General features: G+C 43.4%; 15 pseudogenes; all 15 read right to left on the bottom strand.

The window, feature by feature from the left end:
• Window positions 1-939: 939 nt before the first annotated feature.
• Window positions 940-1,204, bottom strand: LOC130289220 (U2 spliceosomal RNA; annotated as a pseudogene).
• Window positions 1,205-2,672: 1,468 nt separating this feature from the next.
• Window positions 2,673-2,938, bottom strand: LOC130289159 (U2 spliceosomal RNA; annotated as a pseudogene).
• Window positions 2,939-4,400: 1,462 nt separating this feature from the next.
• On the bottom strand, window positions 4,401-4,666 carry LOC130289158 (U2 spliceosomal RNA; annotated as a pseudogene).
• A 1,462-nt stretch (window positions 4,667-6,128) lies between these two features.
• LOC130289183 (U2 spliceosomal RNA) lies at window positions 6,129-6,395 on the bottom strand (annotated as a pseudogene).
• Window positions 6,396-7,852: 1,457 nt separating this feature from the next.
• LOC130289046 (U2 spliceosomal RNA) lies at window positions 7,853-8,116 on the bottom strand (annotated as a pseudogene).
• A 1,469-nt stretch (window positions 8,117-9,585) lies between these two features.
• Window positions 9,586-9,850, bottom strand: LOC130289139 (U2 spliceosomal RNA; annotated as a pseudogene).
• Window positions 9,851-11,325: 1,475 nt separating this feature from the next.
• On the bottom strand, window positions 11,326-11,589 carry LOC130289045 (U2 spliceosomal RNA; annotated as a pseudogene).
• Window positions 11,590-13,063: 1,474 nt separating this feature from the next.
• Window positions 13,064-13,327, bottom strand: LOC130289044 (U2 spliceosomal RNA; annotated as a pseudogene).
• Window positions 13,328-14,800: 1,473 nt separating this feature from the next.
• LOC130289196 (U2 spliceosomal RNA) lies at window positions 14,801-15,064 on the bottom strand (annotated as a pseudogene).
• A 1,475-nt stretch (window positions 15,065-16,539) lies between these two features.
• Window positions 16,540-16,803, bottom strand: LOC130289085 (U2 spliceosomal RNA; annotated as a pseudogene).
• Window positions 16,804-18,264: 1,461 nt separating this feature from the next.
• LOC130289534 (U2 spliceosomal RNA) lies at window positions 18,265-18,528 on the bottom strand (annotated as a pseudogene).
• Window positions 18,529-20,012: 1,484 nt separating this feature from the next.
• Window positions 20,013-20,277, bottom strand: LOC130289137 (U2 spliceosomal RNA; annotated as a pseudogene).
• A 1,478-nt stretch (window positions 20,278-21,755) lies between these two features.
• Window positions 21,756-22,019, bottom strand: LOC130289042 (U2 spliceosomal RNA; annotated as a pseudogene).
• A 1,475-nt stretch (window positions 22,020-23,494) lies between these two features.
• LOC130288807 (U2 spliceosomal RNA) lies at window positions 23,495-23,758 on the bottom strand (annotated as a pseudogene).
• A 1,475-nt stretch (window positions 23,759-25,233) lies between these two features.
• Window positions 25,234-25,495, bottom strand: LOC130289800 (U2 spliceosomal RNA; annotated as a pseudogene).
• Window positions 25,496-25,650: the final 155 nt, after the last annotated feature.

Here is a 25,650-nt window from a genome sequence, read left to right as displayed (position 1 = left end):
TTAGCTCACACATCACTTGGGTATCCATGGTAACTACCACAACATGGTCATCTGCAGTTTACATCTAGCCCGTGGCATTGAATGGCATTTTAAAAGTGCTAAGGGTCCTGGTGCAATAATCCTCCCATGAGGATCAGCCTCAACGGCTTTGTAGATTGCACTCATGTCAGCAACTCCATATACATTTTTTTTTCTTCATGCTTCTTTCTTCATCCTTTTTTCTTTCTGTCATTCAGACTTTCATTCATTCGATCTCTCTCACTCACTTGCTTTAACTCATTTGTTCTCACTCACTCACTCACTCAATCACTCACTCACTCATTCACTCTCACTCACTCTCACTCTCTCACTCACTCGCTCACTAAGTCAGTCTCTCTCTCTCTCTCTCTCTTTTTCTTTTTATATATATTTTTTTCCGTCTTCTTCTTCTTCTTCTTCTTTTTCTTCAGACCCTGTCATAGCACTAATGCCTTTCCAATACCACCAGCAGATGGAGACACTCCATTGCAACATTGGTTGTGAGCAGCAGTTTCTAAAAACAAATGCCTCATGGCGGATTTCCCATCCATCAATGGATGGTAAATTTTGTTTTTATCATTCACTGACCACAGATACCAATGCATGGTCAAGCAACAGCAATGACACACCCTTGTGTATAGGCATGAGACCCTCACGTCATTTAACAGGATTCAGCACCACCCACAAGACAGCTACCTGTCATGTCATGTCAAACCTGCACAGGTGTGCTAGATTATTATTATTTAGTTTTATTTTATTTTTTTACACCAATCAGTGTGCAAACATGGTCATTAAAACGCTAAATGAATAGACGTTCATAAACCAGTCAGTGCAACTCATCATTTTGGTCTCCAATTCTCAAACTCAAATTCTCACCCACGGAGGATTAAATGAGAATCTTTCTTGTTTAACACTGGAATGGGGTGGTGCACTGTTCACTACCCGAATATACTGCCACATCGGGTCAATGCATAGGGCGACAGAAGCAAGCTTCCAAATCAGCTCCCTTTCTCAAAAATCCATTTAATTTATGGTCCCCAGATAGGGAACGTATGTATCAGTATGTGCTCACAAGTCACCCAAGTGCAAGTATTCACACAAAAAAAAACGTGCCTCAGGATGCGATCTGTCGCAAGATCCTTTCTTTTTTTTACACTTGATCTAAGCCAAAAGGCCTAGAGGGGATAACCGGGAAAGGGGTGGACCCAACCATGTCCCCTTCATGAGCACTCACATTACTCATAGGAATGGAAGGAAGGCTGGCAGCCAACCAGCCTCCCATACACTCTCTGGGTGGGTGGCAGTCAGCCACCCATACATACATACAGCACAGGCTAAACCCACATCATCACTTAAAAAAAGGACAGGCGACCATTGCACTCTAATGGAGCATTTAGCAATGCAATCCATAGCCTGGCTTTTGCCTGAACCCCCATCACTCCTCCTCTTGCATATAAGACAATATTTCAGATCTGCATATGAAAACAACACGCCTACCTTTGTTGCACATAGCTGCCTGCCTGTCTCTAGTTACCCCACTGGCTGTAGCTGCGTCCCTTCCGACATGGAATAACACCAACTGTAACGATAAACTGAAAATTAACAGTATAAACCTGCATCATTTTGGACTCTGGTATTTGCTGAATCCGGGTGACCTGACAATCGATGGTGGTGCCGCTGGTGATTCTGGCCTTCTTGGAATCTGTTGGGCCTATGTGTTAGCTCACACATCACTTGGGTATCCATGGTAACTACCACAACATGGTCATCTGCAGTTTACATCTAGCCCGTGGCATTGAATGGCATTTTAAAAGTGCTAAGGGTCCTGGTGCAATAATCCTCCCATGAGGATCAGCCTCAACGGCTTTGTAGATTGCACTCATGTCAGCAACTCCATATACATTTTTTTTTCTTCATGCTTCTTTCTTCATCCTTTTTTCTTTCTGTCATTCAGACTTTCATTCATTCGATCTCTCTCACTCACTTGCTTTAACTCATTTGTTCTCACTCACTCACTCACTCAATCACTCACTCACTCATTCACTCTCACTCACTCTCACTCTCTCACTCACTCGCTCACTAAGTCAGTCTCTCTCTCTCTCTCTCTCTTTTTCTTTTTATATATATTTTTTTCCGTCTTCTTCTTCTTCTTCTTCTTCTTCAGACCCTGTCATAGCATTAATGCCTTTCCAATACCACCAGCAGATGGAGACACTCCATTGCAACATTGGTTGTGAGCAGCAGTTTCTAAAAACAAATGCCTCATGGCGGATTTCCCATCCATCAATGGATGGTAAATTTTGTTTTTATCATTCACTGACCACAGATACCAATGCATGGTCAAGCAACAGCAATGACACACCCTTGTGTATAGGCATGAGACCCTCACGTCATTTAACAGGATTCAGCACCACCCACAAGACAGCTACCTGTCATGTCATGTCAAACCTGCACAGGTGTGCTAGATTATTATTATTTAGTTTTATTTTATTTTTTTACACCAATCAGTGTGCAAACATGGTCATTAAAACGCTAAATGAATAGACGTTCATAAACCAGTCAGTGCAACTCATCATTTTGGTCTCCAATTCTCAAACTCAAATTCTCACCCACGGAGGATTAAATGAGAATCTTTCTTGTTTAACACTGGAATGGGGTGGTGCACTGTTCACTACCCGAATATACTGCCACATCGGGTCAATGCATAGGGCGACAGAAGCAAGCTTCCAAATCAGCTCCCTTTCTCAAAAATCCATTTAATTTATGGTCCCCAGATAGGGAACGTATGTATCAGTATGTGCTCACAAGTCACCCAAGTGCAAGTATTCACACAAAAAAAAAAACGTGCCTCAGGATGCGATCTGTCGCAAGATCCTTTCTTTTTTTACACTTGATCTAAGCCAAAAGGCCTAGAGGGGATAACCGGGAAAGGGGTGGACCCAACCATGTCCCCTTCATGAGCACTCACATTACTCATAGGAATGGAAGGAAGGCTGGCAGCCAACCAGCCTCCCATACACTCTCTGGGTGGGTGGCAGTCAGCCACCCATACATACATACAGCACAGGCTAAACCCACATCATCACTTAAAAAACGGACAGGCGACCATTGCACTCTGATGGAGCATTTAGCAATGCAATCCATAGCCTGGCTTTTGCCTGAACCCCCATCACTCCTCCTCTTGCATATAAGACAATATTTCAGATCTGCATATGAAAACAACACGCCTACCTTTGTTGCACATAGCTGCCTGCCTGTCTCTAGTTACCCCACTGGCTGTAGCTGCGTCCCTTCCGACATGGAATAACACCAACTGTAACGATAAACTGAAAATTAACAGTATAAACCTGCATCATTTTGGACTCTGGTATTTGCTGAATCCGGGTGACCTGACAATCGATGGTGGTGCCGCTGGTGATTCTGGCCTTCTTGGAATCTGTTGGGCCTATGTGTTAGCTCACACATCACTTGGGTATCCATGGTAACTACCACAACATGGTCATCTGCAGTTTACATCTAGCCCGTGGCATTGAATGGCATTTTAAAAGTGCTAAGGGTCCTGGTGCAATAATCCTCCCATGAGGATCAGCCTCAACGGCTTTGTAGATTGCACTCATGTCAGCAACTCCATATACATTTTTTTTTCTTCATGCTTCTTTCTTCATCCTTTTTTCTTTCTGTCATTCAGACTTTCATTCATTCGATCTCTCTCACTCACTTGCTTTAACTCATTTGTTCTCACTCACTCACTCACTCAATCACTCACTCACTCATTCACTCTCACTCACTCTCACTCTCTCACTCACTCGCTCACTAAGTCAGTCTCTCTCTCTCTCTCTCTCTTTTTCTTTTTATATATATTTTTTTCCGTCTTCTTCTTCTTCTTCTTCAGACCCTGTCATAGCACTAATGCCTTTCCAATACCACCAGCAGATGGAGACACTCCATTGCAACATTGGTTGTGAGCAGCAGTTTCTAAAAACAAATGCCTCATGGCGGATTTCCCATCCATCAATGGATGGTAAATTTTGTTTTTATCATTCACTGACCACAGATACCAATGCATGGTCAAGCAACAGCAATGACACACCCTTGTGTATAGGCATGAGACCCTCACGTCATTTAACAGGATTCAGCACCACCCACAAGACAGCTACCTGTCATGTCATGTCAAACCTGCACAGGTGTGCTAGATTATTATTATTTAGTTTTATTTTATTTTTTTACACCAATCAGTGTGCAAACATGGTCATTAAAACGCTAAATGAATAGACGTTCATAAACCAGTCAGTGCAACTCATCATTTTGGTCTCCAATTCTCAAACTCAAATTCTCACCCACGGAGGATTAAATGAGAATCTTTCTTGTTTAACACTGGAATGGGGTGGTGCACTGTTCACTACCCGAATATACTGCCACATCGGGTCAATGCATAGGGCGACAGAAGCAAGCTTCCAAATCAGCTCCCTTTCTCAAAAATCCATTTAATTTATGGTCCCCAGATAGGGAACGTATGTATCAGTATGTGCTCACAAGTCACCCAAGTGCAAGTATTCACACAAAAAAAAAAACGTGCCTCAGGATGCGATCTGTCGCAAGATCCTTTCTTTTTTTACACTTGATCTAAGCCAAAAGGCCTAGAGGGGATAACCGGGAAAGGGGTGGACCCAACCATGTCCCCTTCATGAGCACTCACATTACTCATAGGAATGGAAGGAAGGCTGGCAGCCAACCAGCCTCCCATACACTCTCTGGGTGGGTGGCAGTCAGCCACCCATACATACATACAGCACAGGCTAAACCCACATCATCACTTAAAAAACGGACAGGCGACCATTGCACTCTGATGGAGCATTTAGCAATGCAATCCATAGCCTGGCTTTTGCCTGAACCCCCATCACTCCTCCTCTTGCATATAAGACAATATTTCAGATCTGCATATGAAAACAACACGCCTACCTTTGTTGCACATAGCTGCCTGCCTGTCTCTAGTTACCCCACTGGCTGTAGCTGCGTCCCTTCCGACATGGAATAACACCAACTGTAACGATAAACTGAAAATTAACAGTATAAACCTGCATCATTTTGGACTCTGGTATTTGCTGAATCCGGGTGACCTGACAATCGATGGTGGTGCCGCTGGTGATTCTGGCCTTCTTGGAATCTGTTGGGCCTATGTGTTAGCTCACACATCACTTGGGTATCCATGGTAACTACCACAACATGGTCATCTGCAGTTTACATCTAGCCCGTGGCATTGAATGGCATTTTAAAAGTGCTAAGGGTCCTGGTGCAATAATCCTCCCATGAGGATCAGCCTCAACGGCTTTGTAGATTGCACTCATGTCAGCAACTCCATATACATTTTTTTTTCTTCATGCTTCTTTCTTCATCCTTTTTTCTTTCTGTCATTCAGACTTTCATTCATTCGATCTCTCTCACTCACTTGCTTTAACTCATTTGTTCTCACTCACTCACTCACTCAATCACTCACTCACTCATTCACTCTCACTCACTCTCACTCTCTCACTCACTCGCTCACTAAGTCAGTCTCTCTCTCTCTCTCTCTCTTTTTCTTTTTATATATATTTTTTTCCGTCTTCTTCTTCTTCTTCTTCAGACCCTGTCATAGCACTAATGCCTTTCCAATACCACCAGCAGATGGAGACACTCCATTGCAACATTGGTTGTGAGCAGCAGTTTATAAAAACAAATGCCTCATGGCGGATTTCCCATCCATCAATGGATGGTAAATTTTGTTTTTATCATTCACTGACCACAGATACCAATGCATGGTCAAGCAACAGCAACGACACACCCTTGTGTATAGGCATGAGACCCTCACGTCATTTAACAGGATTCAGCACCACCCACAAGACAGCTACCTGTCATGTCATGTCAAACCTGCACAGGTGTGCTAGATTATTATTATTTAGTTTTATTTTATTTTTTTACACCAATCAGTGTGCAAACATGGTCATTAAAACGCTAAATGAATAGACGTTCATAAACCAGTCAGTGCAACTCATCATTTTGGTCTCCAATTCTCAAACTCAAATTCTCACCCACGGAGGATTAAATGAGAATCTTTCTTGTTTAACACTGGAATGGGGTGGTGCACTGTTCACTACCCGAATATACTGCCACATCGGGTCAATGCATAGGGCGACAGAAGCAAGCTTCCAAATCAGCTCCCTTTCTCAAAAATCCATTTAATTTATGGTCCCCAGATAGGGAACGTATGTATCAGTATGTGCTCACAAGTCACCCAAGTGCAAGTATTCACACAAAAAAAAAAAACGTGCCTCAGGATGCGATCTGTCGCAAGATCCTTTCTTTTTTTACACTTGATCTAAGCCAAAAGGCCTAGAGGGGATAACCGGGAAAGGGGTGGACCCAACCATGTCCCCTTCATGAGCACTCACATTACTCATAGGAATGGAAGGAAGGCTGGCAGCCAACCAGCCTCCCATACACTCTCTGGGTGGGTGGCAGTCAGCCACCCATACATACATACAGCACAGGCTAAACCCACATCATCACTTAAAAAACGGACAGGCGACCATTGCACTCTGATGGAGCATTTAGCAATGCAATCCATAGCCTGGCTTTTGCCTGAACCCCCATCACTCCTCCTCTTGCATATAAGACAATATTTCAGATCTGCATATGAAAACAACACGCCTACCTTTGTTGCACATAGCTGCCTGCCTGTCTCTAGTTACCCCACTGGCTGTAGCTGCGTCCCTTCCGACATGGAATAACACCAACTGTAACGATAAACTGAAAATTAACAGTATAAACCTGCATCATTTTGGACTCTGGTATTTGCTGAATCCGGGTGACCTGACAATCGATGGTGGTGCCGCTGGTGATTCTGGCCTTCTTGGAATCTGTTGGGCCTATGTGTTAGCTCACACATCACTTGGGTATCCATGGTAACTACCACAACATGGTCATCTGCAGTTTACATCTAGCCCGTGGCATTGAATGGCATTTTAAAAGTGCTAAGGGTCCTGGTGCAATAATCCTCCCATGAGGATCAGCCTCAACGGCTTTGTAGATTGCACTCATGTCAGCAACTCCATATACATTTTTTTTTCTTCATGCTTCTTTCTTCATCCTTTTTTCTTTCTGTCATTCAGACTTTCATTCATTCGATCTCTCTCACTCACTTGCTTTAACTCATTTGTTCTCACTCACTCACTCACTCAATCACTCACTCACTCATTCACTCTCACTCACTCTCACTCTCTCACTCACTCGCTCACTAAGTCAGTCTCTCTCTCTCTCTCTCTCTTTTTCTTTTTATATATATTTTTTTCCGTCTTCTTCTTCTTCTTCTTCAGACCCTGTCATAGCACTAATGCCTTTCCAATACCACCAGCAGATGGAGACACTCCATTGCAACATTGGTTGTGAGCAGCAGTTTCTAAAAACAAATGCCTCATGGCGGATTTCCCATTCATCAATGGATGGTAAATTTTGTTTTTATCATTCACTGACCACAGATACCAATGCATGGTCAAGCAACAGCAATGACACACCCTTGTGTATAGGCATGAGACCCTCACGTCATTTAACAGGATTCAGCACCACCCACAAGACAGCTACCTGTCATGTCATGTCAAACCTGCACAGGTGTGCTAGATTATTATTATTTAGTTTTATTTTTTTACACCAATCAGTGTGCAAACATGGTCATTAAAACGCTAAATGAATAGACGTTCATAAACCAGTCAGTGCAACTCATCATTTTGGTCTCCAATTCTCAAACTCAAATTCTCACCCACGGAGGATTAAATGAGAATCTTTCTTGTTTAACACTGGAATGGGGTGGTGCACTGTTCACTACCCGAATATACTGCCACATCGGGTCAATGCATAGGGCGACAGAAGCAAGCTTCCAAATCAGCTCCCTTTCTCAAAAATCCATTTAATTTATGGTCCCCAGATAGGGAACGTATGTATCAGTATGTGCTCACAAGTCACCCAAGTGCAAGTATTCACACAAAAAAAAACGTGCCTCAGGATGCGATCTGTCGCAAGATCCTTTCTTTTTTTACACTTGATCTAAGCCAAAAGGCCTAGAGGGGATAACCGGGAAAGGGGTGGACCCAACCATGTCCCCTTCATGAGCACTCACATTACTCATAGGAATGGAAGGAAGGCTGGCAGCCAACCAGCCTCCCATACACTCTCTGGGTGGGTGGCAGTCAGCCACCCATACATACATACAGCACAGGCTAAACCCACATCATCACTTAAAAAACGGACAGGCGACCATTGCACTCTGATGGAGCATTTAGCAATGCAATACATAGCCTGGCTTTTGCCTGAACCCCCATCACTCCTCCTCTTGCATATAAGACAATATTTCAGACCTGCATATGAAAACAACACGCCTACCTTTGTTGCACATAGCTGCCTGCCTGTCTCTAGTTACCCCACTGGCTGTAGCTGCGTCCCTTCCGACATGGAATAACACCAACTGTAACGATAAACTGAAAATTAACAGTATAAACCTGCATCATTTTGGACTCTGGTATTTGCTGAATCCGGGTGACCTGACAATCGATGGTGGTGCCGCTGGTGATTCTGGCCTTCTTGGAATCTGTTGGGCCTATGTGTTAGCTCACACATCACTTGGGTATCCATGGTAACTACCACAACATGGTCATCTGCAGTTTACATCTAGCCCGTGGCATTGAATGGCATTTTAAAAGTGCTAAGGGTCCTGGTGCAATAATCCTCCCATGAGGATCAGCCTCAACGGCTTTGTAGATTGCACTCATGTCAGCAACTCCATATACATTTTTTTTTCTTCATGCTTCTTTCTTCATCCTTTTTTCTTTCTGTCATTCAGACTTTCATTCATTCGATCTCTCTCACTCACTTGCTTTAACTCATTTGTTCTCACTCACTCACTCACTCACTCAATCACTCACTCACTCATTCACTCTCACTCACTCTCACTCTCTCACTCACTCTCTCACTAAGTCAGTCTCTCTCTCTCTCTCTCTCTTTTTCTTTTTATATATATTTTTTTCCGTCTTCTTCTTCTTCTTCTTCTTCAGACCCTGTCATAGCACTAATGCCTTTCCAATACCACCAGCAGATGGAGACACTCCATTGCAACATTGGTTGTGAGCAGCAGTTTCTAAAAACAAATGCCTCATGGCGGATTTCCCATCCATCAATGGATGGTAAATTTTGTTTTTATCATTCACTGACCACAGATACCAATGCATGGTCAAGCAACAGCAATGACACACCCTTGTGTATAGGCATGAGACCCTCACGTCATTTAACAGGATTCAGCACCACCCACAAGACAGCTACCTGTCATGTCATGTCAAACCTGCACAGGTGTGCTAGATTATTATTATTTAGTTTTATTTTATTTTTTTACACCAATCAGTGTGCAAACATGGTCATTAAAACGCTAAATGAATAGACGTTCATAAACCAGTCAGTGCAACTCATCATTTTGGTCTCCAATTCTCAAACTCAAATTCTCACCCACGGAGGATTAAATGAGAATCTTTCTTGTTTAACACTGGAATGGGGTGGTGCACTGTTCACTACCCGAATATACTGCCACATCGGGTCAATGCATAGGGCGACAGAAGCAAGCTTCCAAATCAGCTCCCTTTCTCAAAAATCCATTTAATTTATGGTCCCCAGATAGGGAACGTATGTATCAGTATGTGCTCACAAGTCACCCAAGTGCAAGTATTCACACAAAAAAAAAACGTGCCTCAGAATGCGATCTGTCGCAAGATCCTTTCTTTTTTTACACTTGATCTAAGCCAAAAGGCCTAGAGGGGATAACCGGGAAAGGGGTGGACCCAACCATGTCCCCTTCATGAGCACTCACATTACTCATAGGAATGGAAGGAAGGCTGGCAGCCAACCAGCCTCCCATACACTCTCTGGGTGGGTGGCAGTCAGCCACCCATACATACATACAGCACAGGCTAAACCCACATCATCACTTAAAAAACGGACAGGCGACCATTGCACTCTGATGGAGCATTTAGCAATGCAATCCATAGCCTGGCTTTTGCCTGAACCCCCATCACTCCTCCTCTTGCATATAAGACAATATTTCAGATCTGCATATGAAAACAACACGCCTACCTTTGTTGCACATAGCTGCCTGCCTGTCTCTAGTTACCCCACTGGCTGTAGCTGCGTCCCTTCCGACATGGAATAACACCAACTGTAACGATAAACTGAAAATTAACAGTATAAACCTGCATCATTTTGGACTCTGGTATTTGCTGAATCCGGGTGACCTGACAATCGATGGTGGTGCCGCTGGTGATTCTGGCCTTCTTGGAATCTGTTGGGCCTATGTGTTAGCTCACACATCACTTGGGTATCCATGGTAACTACCACAACATGGTCATCTGCAGTTTACATCTAGCCCGTGGCATTGAATGGCATTTTAAAAGTGCTAAGGGTCCTGGTGCAATAATCCTCCCATGAGGATCAGCCTCAACGGCTTTGTAGATTGCACTCATGTCAGCAACTCCATATACATTTTTTTTTCTTCATGCTTCTTTCTTCATCCTTTTTTCTTTCTGTCATTCAGACTTTCATTCATTCGATCTCTCTCACTCACTTGCTTTAACTCATTTGTTCTCACTCACTCACTCACTCACTCAATCACTCACTCACTCATTCACTCTCACTCACTCTCACTCTCTCACTCACTCGCTCACTAAGTCAGTCTCTCTCTCTCTCTCTCTCTTTTTCTTTTTATATATATTTTTTTCCGTCTTCTTCTTCTTCTTCTTCTTCTTCTTCAGACCCTGTCATAGCACTAATGCCTTTCCAATACCACCAGCAGATGGAGACACTCCATTGCAACATTGGTTGTGAGCAGCAGTTTCTAAAAACAAATGCCTCATGGCGGATTTCCCATCCATCAATGGATGGTAAATTTTGTTTTTATCATTCACTGACCACAGATACCAATGCATGGTCAAGCAACAGCAATGACACACCCTTGTGTATAGGCATGAGACCCTCACGTCATTTAACAGGATTCAGCACCACCCACAAGACAGCTACCTGTCATGTCATGTCAAACCTGCACAGGTGTGCTAGATTATTATTATTTAGTTTTATTTTATTTTTTTACACCAATCAGTGTGCAAACATGGTCATTAAAACGCTAAATGAATAGACGTTCATAAACCAGTCAGTGCAACTCATCATTTTGGTCTCCAATTCTCAAACTCAAATTCTCACCCACGGAGGATTAAATGAGAATCTTTCTTGTTTAACACTGGAATGGGGTGGTGCACTGTTCACTACCCGAATATACTGCCACATCGGGTCAATGCATAGGGCGACAGAAGCAAGCTTCCAAATCAGCTCCCTTTCTCAAAAATCCATTTAATTTATGGTCCCCAGATAGGGAACGTATGTATCAGTATGTGCTCACAAGTCACCCAAGTGCAAGTATTCACACAAAAAAAAACGTGCCTCAGGATGCGATCTGTCGCAAGATCCTTTCTTTTTTTACACTTGATCTAAGCCAAAAGGCCTAGAGGGGATAACCGGGAAAGGGGTGGACCCAACCATGTCCCCTTCATGAGCACTCACATTACTCATAGGAATGGAAGGAAGGCTGGCAGCCAACCAGCCTCCCATACACTCTCTGGGTGGGTGGCAGCCAGCCACCCATACATACATACAGCACAGGCTAAACCCACATCATCACTTAAAAAACGGACAGGCGACCATTGTACTCTGATGGAGCATTTAGCAATGCAATCCATAGCCTGGCTTTTCCTGAACCCCCATCACTCCTCCTCTTGCATATAAGACAATATTTCAGATCTGCATATGAAAACAACACGCCTACCTTTGTTGCACATAGCTGCCTGCCTGTCTCTAGTTACCCCACTGGCTGTAGCTGCGTCCCTTCCGACATGGAATAACACCAACTGTAACGATAAACTGAAAATTAACAGTATAAACCTGCATCATTTTGGACTCTGGTATTTGCTGAATCCGGGTGACCTGACAATCGATGGTGGTGCCGCTGGTGATTCTGGCCTTCTTGGAATCTGTTGGGCCTATGTGTTAGCTCACACATCACTTGGGTATCCATGGTAACTACCACAACATGGTCATCTGCAGTTTACATCTAGCCCGTGGCATTGAATGGCATTTTAAAAGTGCTAAGGGTCCTGGTGCAATAATCCTCCCATGAGGATCAGCCTCAACGGCTTTGTAGATTGCACTCATGTCAGCAACTCCATATACATTTTTTTTTCTTCATGCTTCTTTCTTCATCCTTTTTTCTTTCTGTCATTCAGACTTTCATTCATTCGATCTCTCTCACTCACTTGCTTTAACTCATTTGTTCTCACTCACTCACTCACTCACTCAATCACTCACTCACTCATTCACTCTCACTCACTCTCACTCTCTCACTCACTCGCTCACTAAGTCAGTCTCTCTCTCTCTCTCTCTCTTTTTCTTTTTATATATATTTTTTTCCGTCTTCTTCTTCTTCTTCTTCTTCTTCTTCAGACCCTGTCATAGCACTAATGCCTTTCCAATACCACCAGCAGATGGAGACACTCCATTGCAACATTGGTTGTGAGCAGCAGTTTCTAAAAACAAATGCCTCATGGCGGATTTCCCATCCATCAATGGATGGTAAATTTTGTTTTTATCATTCACTGACCACAGATACCAATGCATGGTCAAGCAACAGCAATGACACACCCTTGTGTATAGGCATGAGACCCTCACGTCATTTAACAGGATTCAGCACCACCCACAAGACAGCTACCTGTCATGTCATGTCAAACCTGCACAGGTGTGCTAGATTATTATTATTTAGTTTTATTTTATTTTTTTACACCAATCAGTGTGCAAACATGGTCATTAAAACGCTAAATGAATAGACGTTCATAAACCAGTCAGTGCAACTCATCATTTTGGTCTCCAATTCTCAAACTCAAATTCTCACCCACGGAGGATTAAATGAGAATCTTTCTTGTTTAACACTGGAATGGGGTGGTGCACTGTTCACTACCCGAATATACTGCCACATCGGGTCAATGCATAGGGCGACAGAAGCAAGCTTCCAAATCAGCTCCCTTTCTCAAAAATCCATTTAATTTATGGTCCCCAGATAGGGAACGTATGTATCAGTATGTGCTCACAAGTCACCCAAGTGCAAGTATTCACACAAAAAAAAACGTGCCTCAGGATGCGATCTGTCGCAAGATCCTTTCTTTTTTTACACTTGATCTAAGCCAAAAGGCCTAGAGGGGATAACCGGGAAAGGGGTGGACCCAACCATGTCCCCTTCATGAGCACTCACATTACTCATAGGAATGGAAGGAAGGCTGGCAGCCAACCAGCCTCCCATACACTTTCTGGGTGGGTGGCAGTCAGCCACCCATACATACATACAGCACAGGCTAAACCCACATCATCACTTAAAAAACGGACAGGCGACCATTGCACTCTGATGGAGCATTTAGCAATGCAATCCATAGCCTGGCTTTTGCCTGAACCCCCATCACTCCTCCTCTTGCATATAAGACAATATTTCAGATCTGCATATGAAAACAACACGCCTACCTTTGTTGCACATAGCTGCCTGCCTGTCTCTAGTTACCCCACTGGCTGTAGCTGCGTCCCTTCCGACATGGAATAACACCAACTGTAACGATAAACTGAAAATTAACAGTATAAACTTGCATCATTTTGGACTCTGGTATTTGCTGAATCCGGGTGACCTGACAATCGATGGTGGTGCCGCTGGTGATTCTGGCCTTCTTGGAATCTGTTGGGCCTATGTGTTAGCTCACACATCACTTGGGTATCCATGGTAACTACCACAACATGGTCATCTGCAGTTTACATCTAGCCCGTGGCATTGAATGACATTTTAAAAGTGCTAAGGGTCCTGGTGCAATAATCCTCCCATGAGGATCAGCCTCAACGGCTTTGTAGATTGCACTCATGTCAGCAACTCCATATACATTTTTTTTTCTTCATGCTTCTTTCTTCATCCTTTTTTCTTTCTGTCATTCAGACTTTCATTCATTCGATCTCTCTCACTCACTTGCTTTAACTCATTTGTTCTCACTCACTCACTCACTCACTCAATCACTCACTCACTCATTCACTCTCACTCACTCTCACTCTCTCACTCACTCGCTCATTAAGTCAGTCTCTCTCTCTCTCTCTCTCTCTCTTTTTCTTTTTATATATATTTTTTTCCGTCTTCTTCTTCTTCTTCTTCTTCAGACCCTGTCATAGCACTAATGCCTTTCCAATACCACCAGCAGATGGAGACACTCCATTGCAACATTGGTTGTGAGCAGCAGTTTCTAAAAACAAATGCCTCATGGCGGATTTCCCATCCATCAATGGATGGTAAATTTTGTTTTTATCATTCACTGACCACAGATACCAATGCATGGTCAAGCAACAGCAATGACACACCCTTGTGTATAGGCATGAGACCCTCACGTCATTTAACAGGATTCAGCACCACCCACAAGACAGCTACCTGTCATGTCATGTCAAACCTGCACAGGTGTGCTAGATTATTATTATTTAGTTTTATTTTATTTTTTTACACCAATCAGTGTGCAAACATGGTCATTAAAACGCTAAATGAATAGACGTTCATAAACCAGTCAGTGCAACTCATCATTTTGGTCTCCAATTCTCAAACTCAAATTCTCACCCACGGAGGATTAAATGAGAATCTTTCTTGTTTAACACTGGAATGGGGTGGTGCACTGTTCACTACCCGAATATACTGCCACATCGGGTCAATGCATAGGGCGACAGAAGCAAGCTTCCAAATCAGCTCCCTTTCTCAAAAATCCATTTAATTTATGGTCCCCAGATAGGGAACGTATGTATCAGTATGTGCTCACAAGTCACCCAAGTGCAAGTATTCACACAAAAAAAAACGTGCCTCAGGATGCGATCTGTCGCAAGATCCTTTCTTTTTTTACACTTGATCTAAGCCAAAAGGCCTAGAGGAGATAACCGGGAAAGGGGTGGACCCAACCATGTCCCCTTCATGAGCACTCACATTACTCATAGGAATGGAAGGAAGGCTGGCAGCCAACCAGCCTCCCATACACTCTCTGGGTGGGTGGCAGTCAGCCACCCATACATACATACAGCACAGGCTAAACCCACATCATCACTTAAAAAAAGGACAGGCGACCATTGCACTCTGATGGAGCATTTAGCAATGCAATCCATAGCCTGGCTTTTGCCTGAACCCCCATCACTCCTCCTCTTGCATATAAGACAATATTTCAGATCTGCATATGAAAACAACACGCCTACCTTTGTTGCACATAGCTGCCTGCCTGTCTCTAGTTACCCCACTGGCTGTAGCTGCGTCCCTTCCGACATGGAATAACACCAACTGTAACAATAAACTGAAAATTAACAGTATAAACCTGCATCATTTTGGACTCTGGTATTTGCTGAATCCGGGTGACCTGACAATCGATGGTGGTGCCGCTGGTGATTCTGGCCTTCTTGGAATCTGTTGGGCCTATGTGTTAGCTCACACATCACTTGGGTATCCATGGTAACTACCACAACATGGTCATCTGCAGTTTACATCTAGCCCGTGGCATTGAATGGCATTTTAAAAGTGCTAAGGGTCCTGGTGCAATAATCCTCCCATGAGGATCAGCCTCAACGGCTTTGTAGATTGCACTCATGTCAGCAACTCCATATACATTTTTTTTTCTTCATGCTTCTTTCTTCATCCTTTTTTCTTTCTGTCATTCAGACTTTCATTCATTCGATCTCTCTCACTCACTTGCTTTAACTCATTTGTTCTCACTCACTCACTCACTCACTCAATCACTCACTCACTCATTCACTCTCACTCACTCTCACTCTCTCACTCACTCGCTCACTAAGTCAGTCTCTCTCTCTCTCTCTCTCTTTTTCTTTTTATATATATTTTTTTCCGTCTTCTTCTTCTTCTTCTTCTTCTTCTTCAGACCCTGTCATAGCACTAATGCCTTTCCAATACCACCAGCAGATGGAGACACTCCATTGCAACATTGGTTGTGAGCAGCAGTTTCTAAAAACAAATGCCTCATGGCGGATTTCCCATCCATCAATGGATGGTAAATTTTGTTTTTATCATTCACTGACCACAGATACCAATGCATGGTCAAGCAACCTCAATGACACACCCTTGTGTATAGGCATGAGACCCTCACGTCATTTAACAGGATTCAGCACCACCCACAAGACAGCTACCTGTCATGTCATGTCAAACCTGCACAGGTGTGCTAGATTATTATTATTTAGTTTTATTTAATTTTTTTACACCAATCAGTGTGCAAACATGGTCATTAAAACGCTAAATGAATAGACGTTCATAAACCAGTCAGTGCAACTCATCATTTTGGTCTCCAATTCTCAAACTCAAATTCTCACCCACGGAGGATTAAATGAGAATCTTTCTTGTTTAACACTGGAATGGGGTGGTGCACTGTTCACTACCCGAATATACTGCCACATCGGGTCAATGCATAGGGCGACAGAAGCAAGCTTCCAAATCAGCTCCCTTTCTCAAAAATCCATTTAATTTATGGTCCCCAGATAGGGAACGTATGTATCAGTATGTGCTCACAAGTCACCCAAGTGCAAGTATTCACACAAAAAAAAACGTGCCTCAGGATGCGATCTGTAGCAAGATCCTTTCTTTTTTTACACTTGATCTAAGCCAAAAGGCCTAGAGGGGATAACCGGGAAAGGGGTGGACCCAACCATGTCCCCTTCATGAGCACTCACATTACTCATAGGAATGGAAGGAAGGCTGGCAGCCAACCAGCCTCCCATACACTCTCTGGGTGGGTGGCAGTCAGCCACCCATACATACATACAGCACAGGCTAAACCCACATCATCACTTAAAAAAAGGACAGGCGACCATTGCACTCTGATGGAGCATTTAGCAATGCAATCCATAGCCTGGCTTTTGCCTGAACCCCCATCACTCCTCCTCTTGCATATAAGACAATATTTCAGATCTGCATATGAAAACAACACGCCTACCTTTGTTGCACATAGCTGCCTGCCTGTCTCTAGTTACCCCACTGGCTGTAGCTGCGTCCCTTCCGACATGGAATAACACCAACTGTAACGATAAACTGAAAATTAACAGTATAAACCTGCATCATTTTGGACTCTGGTATTTGCTGAATCCGGGTGACCTGACAATCGATGGTGGTGCCGCTGGTGATTCTGGCCTTCTTGGAATCTGTTGGGCCTATGTGTTAGCTCACACATCACTTGGGTATCCATGGTAACTACCACAACATGGTCATCTGCAGTTTACATCTAGCCCGTGGCATTGAATGGCATTTTAAAAGTGCTAAGGGTCCTGGTGCAATAATCCTCCCATGAGGATCAGCCTCAACGGTTTTGTAGATTGCACTCATGTCAGCAACTCCATATACATTTTTTTTTCTTCATGCTTCTTTCTTCATCCTTTTTTCTTTCTGTCATTCAGACTTTCATTCATTCGATCTCTCTCACTCACTTGCTTTAACTCATTTGTTCTCACTCACTCACTCAATCACTCACTCACTCATTCACTCTCACTCACTCTCACTCTCTCACTCACTCGCTCACTAAGTCAGTCTCTCTCTCTCTCTCTCTCTTTTTCTTTTTATATATATTTTTTTCCGTCTTCTTCTTCTTCTTCTTCTTCAGACCCTGTCATAGCACTAATGCCTTTCCAATACCACCAGCAGATGGAGACACTCCATTGCAACATTGGTTGTGAGCAGCAGTTTCTAAAAACAAATGCCTCATGGCGGATTTCCCATCCATCAATGGATGGTAAATTTTGTTTTTATCATTCACTGACCACAGATACCAATGCATGGTCAAGCAACAGCAATGACACACCCTTGTGTATAGGCATGAGACCCTCACGTCATTTAACAGGATTCAGCACCACCCACAAGACAGCTACCTGTCATGTCATGTCAAACCTGCACAGGTGTGCTAGATTATTATTATTTAGTTTTATTTTATTTTTTTACACCAATCAGTGTGCAAACATGGTCATTAAAACGCTAAATGAATAGACGTTCATAAACCAGTCAGTGCAACTCATCATTTTGGTCTCCAATTCTCAAACTCAAATTCTCACCCACGGAGGATTAAATGAGAATCTTTCTTGTTTAACACTGGAATGGGGTGGTGCACTGTTCACTACCCGAATATACTGCCACATCGGGTCAATGCATAGGGCGACAAAAGCAAGCTTCCAAATCAGCTCCCTTTCTCAAAAATCCATTTAATTTATGGTCCCCAGATAGGGAACGTATGTATCAGTATGTGCTCACAAGTCACCCAAGTGCAAGTATTCACACAAAAAAAAACGTGCATCAGGATGCGATCTGTCGCAAGATCCTTTCTTTTTTTACACTTGATCTAAGCCAAAAGGCCTAGAGGGGATAACCGGGAAAGGGGTGGACCCAACCATGTCCCCTTCATGAGCACTCACATTACTCATAGGAATGGAAGGAAGGCTGGCAGCCAACCAGCCTCCCATACACTCTCTGGGTGGGTGGCAGTCAGCCACCCATACATACATACAGCACAGGCTAAACCCACATCATCACTTAAAAAAAGGACAGGCGACCATTGCCCTCTGATGGAGCATTTAGCAATGCAATCCATAGCCTGGCTTTTGCCTGAACCCCCATCACTCCTCCTCTTGCATATAAGACAATATTTCAGATCTGCATATGAAAACAACACGCCTACCTTTGTTGCTCATAGCTGCCTGCCTGTCTCTAGTTACCCCACTGGCTGTAGCTGCGTCCCTTCCGACATGGAATAACACCAACTGTAACGATAAACTGAAAATTAACAGTATAAACCTGCATCATTTTGGACTCTGGTATTTGCTGAATCCGGGTGACCTGACAATCGATGGTGGTGCCGCTGGTGATTCTGGCCTTCTTGGAATCTGTTGGGCCTATGTGTTAGCTCACACATCACTTGGGTATCCATGGTAACTACCACAACATGGTCATCTGCAGTTTACATCTAGCCCGTGGCATTGAATGACATTTTAAAAGTGCTAAGGGTCCTGGTGCAATAATCCTCCCATGAGGATCAGCCTCAACGGCTTTGTAGATTGCACTCATGTCAGCAACTCCATATACATTTTTTTTTCTTCATGCTTCTTTCTTCATCCTTTTTTCTTTCTGTCATTCAGACTTTCATTCATTCGATCTCTCTCACTCACTTGCTTTAACTCATTTGTTCTCACTCACTCACTCACTCACTCAATCACTCACTCACTCATTCACTCTCACTCACTCTCACTCTCTCACTCACTCGCTCACTAAGTCGGTCTCTCTCTCTCTCTCTCTCTTTTTCTTTTTATATATATTTTTTTCCGTCTTCTTCTTCTTCTTCTTCTTCTTCTTCTTCTTCTTCAGACCCTGTCATAGCACTAATGCCTTTCCAATACCACCAGCAGATGGAGACACTCCATTGCAACATTGGTTGTGAGCAGCAGTTTCTAAAAACAAATGCCTCATGGCGGATTTCCCATCCATCAATGGATGGTAAATTTTGTTTTTATCATTCACTGACCACAGATACCAATGCATGGTCAAGCAACAGCAATGACACACCCTTGTGTATAGGCATGAGACCCTCACGTCATTTAACAGGATTCAGCACCACCCACAAGACAGCTACCTGTCATGTCATGTCAAACCTGCACAGGTGCGCTAGATTATTATTATTTAGTTTTATTTTATTTTTTTACACCAATCAGTGTGCAAACATGGTCATTAAAACGCTAAATGAATAGACGTTCATAAACCAGTCAGTGCAACTCATCATTTTGGTCTCCAATTCTCAAACTCAAATTCTCACCCACGGAGGATTAAATGAGAATCTTTCTTGTTTAACACTGGAATGGGGTGGTGCACTGTTCACTACCCGAATATACTGCCACATCGGGTCAATGCATAGGGCGACAGAAGCAAGCTTCCAAATCAGCTCCCTTTCTCAAAAATCCATTTAATTTATGGTCCCCAGATAGGGAACGTATGTATCAGTATGTGCTCACAAGTCACCCAAGTGCAAGTATTCACACAAAAAAAAAACGTGCCTCAGGATGCGATCTGTCGCAAGATCCTTTCTTTTTTTACACTTGATCTAAGCCAAAAGGCCTAGAGGGGATAACCGGGAAAGGGGTGGACCCAACCATGTCCCCTTCATGAGCACTCACATTACTCATAGGAATGGAAGGAAGGCTGGCAGCCAACCAGCCTCCCATACACTCTCTGGGTGGGTGGCAGTCAGCCACCCATACATACATACAGCACAGGCTAAACCCACATCATCACTTAAAAAACGGACAGGCGACCATTGCACTCTGATGGAGCATTTAGCAATGCAATCCATAGCCTGGCTTTTGCCTGAACCCCCATCACTCCTCCTCTTGCATATAAGACAATATTTCAGATCTGCATATGAAAACAACACGCCTACCTTTGTTGCACATAGCTGCCTGCCTGTCTCTAGTTACCCCACTGGCTGTAGCTGCAACCCTTCCGACATGGAATAACACCAACTGTAACGATAAACTGAAAATTAACAGTATAAACCTGCATCATTTTGGACTCTGGTATTTGCTGAATCCGGGTGACCTGACAATCGATGGTGGTGCCGCTGGTGATTCTGGCCTTCTTGGAATCTGTTGGGCCTATGTGTTAGCTCACACATCACTTGGGTATCCATGGTAACTACCACAACATGGTCATCTGCAGTTTACATCTAGCCCGTGGCATTGAATGGCATTTTAAAAGTGCTAAGGGTCCTGGTGCAATAATCCTCCCATGAGGATCAGCCTCAACGGCTTTGTAGATTGCACTCATGTCAGCAACTCCATATACATTTTTTTTTCTTCATGCTTCTTTCTTCATCCTTTTTTCTTTCTGTCATTCAGACTTTCATTCATTCGATCTCTCTCACTCACTTGCTTTAACTCATTTGTTCTCACTCACTCACTCACTCAATCACTCACTCACTCATTCACTCTCACTCACTCTCACTCTCTCACTCACTCGCTCACTAAGTCAGTCTCTCTCTCTCTCTCTCTCTCTCTTTTTCTTTTTATATATATTTTTTTCCGTCTTCTTCTTCTTCTTCTTCTTCTTCTTCTTCAGACCCTGTCATAGCACTAATGCCTTTCCAATACCACCAGCAGATGGAGACACTCCATTGCAACATTGGTTGTGAGCAGCAGTTTCTAAAAACAAATGCCTCATGGCGGATTTCCCATCCATCAATGGATGGTAAATTTTGTTTTTATCATTCACTGACCACAGATACCAATGCATGGTCAAGCAACAGCAATGACACACCCTTGTGTATAGGCATGAGACCCTCACGTCATTTAACAGGATTCAGCACCACCCACAAGACAGCTATCTGTCATGTCATGTCAAACCTGCACAGGTGTGCTAGATTATTATTATTTAGTTTTATTTTATTTTTTTACACCAATCAGTGTGCAAACATAGTCATTAAAACGCTAAATGAATAGACGTTCATAAACCAGTCAGTGCAACTCATCATTTTGGTCTCCAATTCTCAAACTCAAATTCTCACCCACGGAGGATTAAATGAGAATCTTTCTTGTTTAACACTGGAATGGGGTGGTGCACTGTTCACTACCCGAATATACTGCCACATCGGGTCAATGCATAGGGCGACAGAAGCAAGCTTCCAAATCAGCTCCCTTTCTCAAAAATCCATTTAATTTATGGTCCCCAGATAGGGAACGTATGTATCAGTATGTGCTCACAAGTCACCCAAGTGCAAGTATTCACACAAAAAAAAACGTGCCTCAGGATGCGATCTGTCGCAAGATCCTTTCTTTTTTTACACTTGATCTAAGCCAAAAGGCCTAGAGGGGATAACCGGGAAAGGGGTGGACCCAACCATGTCCCCTTCATGAGCACTCACATTACTCATAGGAATGGAAGGAAGGCTGGCAGCCAACCAGCCTCCCATACACTCTCTGGGTGGGTGGCAGTCAGCCACCCATACATACATACAGCACAGGCTGAACCCACATCATCACTTAAAAAAAGGACAGGCAACCATTGCACTCTGATGGAGCATTTAGCAATGCAATCCATAGCCTGGCTTTTGCCTGAACCCCCATCACTCCTCCTCTTGCATATAAGACAATATTTCAGATCTGCATATGAAAACAACACGCCTACCTTTGTTGCACATAGCTGCCTGCCTGTCTCTAGTTACCCCACTGGCTGTAGCTGCGTCCCTTCCGACATGGAATAACACCAACTGTAACGATAAACTGAAAATTAACAGTATAAACCTGCATCATTTTGGACTCTGGTATTTGCTGAATCCGGGTGACCTGACAATCGATGGTGGTGCCGCTGGTGATTCTGGCCTTCTTGGAATCTGTTGGGCCTATGTGTTAGCTCACACATCACTTGGGTATCCATGGTAACTACCACAACATGGTCATCTGCAGTTTACATCTAGCCCGTGGCATTGAATGGCATTTTAAAAGTGCTAAGGGTCCTGGTGCAATAATCCTCCCATGAGGATCAGCCTCAACGGCTTTGTAGATTGCACTCATGTCAGCAACTCCATATACATTTTTTTTTCTTCATGCTTCTTTCTTCATCCTTTTTTCTTTCTGTCATTCAGACTTTCATTCATTCGATCTCTCTCACTCACTTGCTTTAACTCATTTGTTCTCACTCACTCACTCACTCAATCACTCACTCACTCATTCACTCTCACTCACTCTCACTCTCTCACTCACTCGCTCACTAAGTCAGTCTCTCTCTCTCTCTCTCTCTCTCTTTTTCTTTTTATATATATTTTTTTCCGTCTTCTTCTTCTTCTTCTTCTTCTTCTTCAGACCCTGTCATAGCACTAATGCCTTTCCAATACCACCAGCAGATGGAGACACTCCATTGCAACATTGGTTGTGAGCAGCAGTTTCTAAAAACAAATGCCTCATGGCGGATTTCCCATCCATCAATGGATGGTAAATTTTGTTTTTATCATTCACTGACCACAGATACCAATGCATGGTCAAGCAACAGCAATGACACACCCTTGTGTATAGGCATGAGACCCTCACGTCATTTAACAGGATTCAGCACCACCCACAAGACAGCTACCTGTCATGTCATGTCAAACCTGCACAGGTGTGCTAGATTATTATTATTTAGTTTTATTTTATTTTTTTATACCAATCAGTGTGCAAACATGGTCATTAAAACGCTAAATGAATAGACGTTCATAAACCAGTCAGTGCAACTCATCATTTTGGTCTCCAATTCTCAAACTCAAATTCTCACCCACGGAGGATTAAATGAGAATCTTTCTTGTTTAACACTGGAATGGGGTGGTGCACTGTTCACTACCCGAATATACTGCCACATCGGGTCAATGCATAGGGCAACAGAAGCAAGCTTCCAAATCAGCTCCCTTTCTCAAAAATCCATTTAATTTATGGTCCCCAGATAGGGAACGTATGTATCAGTATGTGCTCACAAGTCACCCAAGTGCAAGTATTCACACAAAAAAAAACGTGCCTCAGGATGCGATCTGTCGCAAGATCCTTTCTTTTTTTACACTTGATCTAAGCCAAAAGGCCTAGAGGGGATAACCGGGAAAGGGGTGGACCCAACCATGTCCCCTTCATGAGCACTCACATTACTCATAGGAATGGAAATAAGGCTGGCAGCCAACCAGCCTCCCATACACTCTCTGGGTGGGTGGCAGTCAGCCACCCATACATACATACAGCACAGGCTAAACCCACATCATCACTTAAAAAAAGGACAGGCGACCATTGCACTCTGATGGAGCATTTAGCAATGCAATCCATAGCCTGGCTTTTGCCTGAACCCCCATCACTCCTCCTCTTGCATATAAGACAATATTTCAGATCTGCATATGAAAACAACACGCCTACCTTTGTTGCACATAGCTGCCTGCCTGTCTCTAGTTACCCCACTGGCTGTAGCTGCGTCCCTTCCGACATGGAATAACACCAACTGTAACGATAAACTGAAAATTAACAGTATAAACCTGCATCATTTTGGACTCTGGTATTTGCTGAATCCGGGTGACCTGACAATCGATGGTGGTGCCGCTGGTGATTCTGGCCTTCTTGGAATCTGTTGGGCCTATGTGTTAGCTCACACATCACTTGGGTATCCATGGTAACTACCACAACATGGTCATCTGCAGTTTACATCTAGCCCGTGGCATTGAATGGCATTTTAAAAGTGCTAAGGGTCCTGGTGCAATAATCCTCCCATGAGGATCAGCCTCAACGGCTTTGTAGATTGCACTCATGTCAGCAACTCCATATACATTTTTTTTTCTTCATGCTTCTTTCTTCATCCTTTTTTCTTTCTGTCATTCAGACTTTCATTCATTCGATCTCTCTCACTCACTTGCTTTAACTCATTTGTTCTCACTCACTCACTCACTCACTCAATCACTCACTCACTCATTCACTCTCACTCACTCTCACTCTCTCACTCACTCGCTCACTAAGTCAGTCTCTCTCTCTCTCTCTCTCTTTTTCTTTTTATATATATTTTTTTCCGTCTTCTTCTTCTTCTTCTTATTCTTCTTCAGACCCTGTCATAGCGCTAATGCCTTTCCAATACCACCAGCAGATGGAGACACTCCATTGCAACATTGGTTGTGAGCAGCAGTTTCTAAAAACAAATGCCTCATGGCGGATTTCCCATCCATCGATGGATGGTAAATTTTGTTTTTATCATTCACTGACCACAGATACCAATGCATGGTCAAGCAACAGCAATGACACACCCTTGTGTATAGGCATGAGACCCTCACGTCATTTAACAGGATTCAGCACCACCCACAAGACAGCTACCTGTCATGTCATGTCAAACCTGCACAGGTGTGCTAGATTATTATTATTTAGTTTTATTTTATTTTTTTACACCAATCAGTGTGCAAACATGGTCATTAAAACGCTAAATGAATAGACGTTCATAAACCAGTCAGTGCAACTCATCATTTTGGTCTCCAATTCTCAAACTCAAATTCTCACCCACGGAGGATTAAATGAGAATCTTTCTTGTTTAACACTGGAATGGGGTGGTGCACTGTTCACTACCCGAATATACTGCCACATCGGGTCAATGCATAGGGCGACAGAAGCAAGCTTCCAAATCAGCTCCCTTTCTCAAAAATCCATTTAATTTATGGTCCCCAGATAGGGAACGTATGTATCAGTATGTGCTCACAAGTCACCCAAGTGCAAGTATTCACACAAAAAAAACGTGCCTCAGGATGCAATCTGCGCAAGATCCTTTCTTTTTTTACACTTGATCTAAGCCAAAAGGCCTAGAGGGGTGGACCCAACCATGTCCCCTTCATGAGCACTCACATTACTCATAGGAATGGAAGGAAGGCTGGCAGCCAACCAGCCTCCCATACACTCTCTGGGTGGGTGGCAGTCAGCCACCCATACATACATACAGCACAGGCTAAACCCACATCATCACTTAAA

The sequence above is a fragment of the Hyla sarda genome, chromosome 8 (assembly GCF_029499605.1).
Source record: "Hyla sarda isolate aHylSar1 chromosome 8, aHylSar1.hap1, whole genome shotgun sequence".
NCBI lineage: Eukaryota > Metazoa > Chordata > Amphibia > Anura > Hylidae > Hyla > Hyla sarda.
This window is presented reverse-complemented; position numbering and strand designations above follow the sequence as displayed.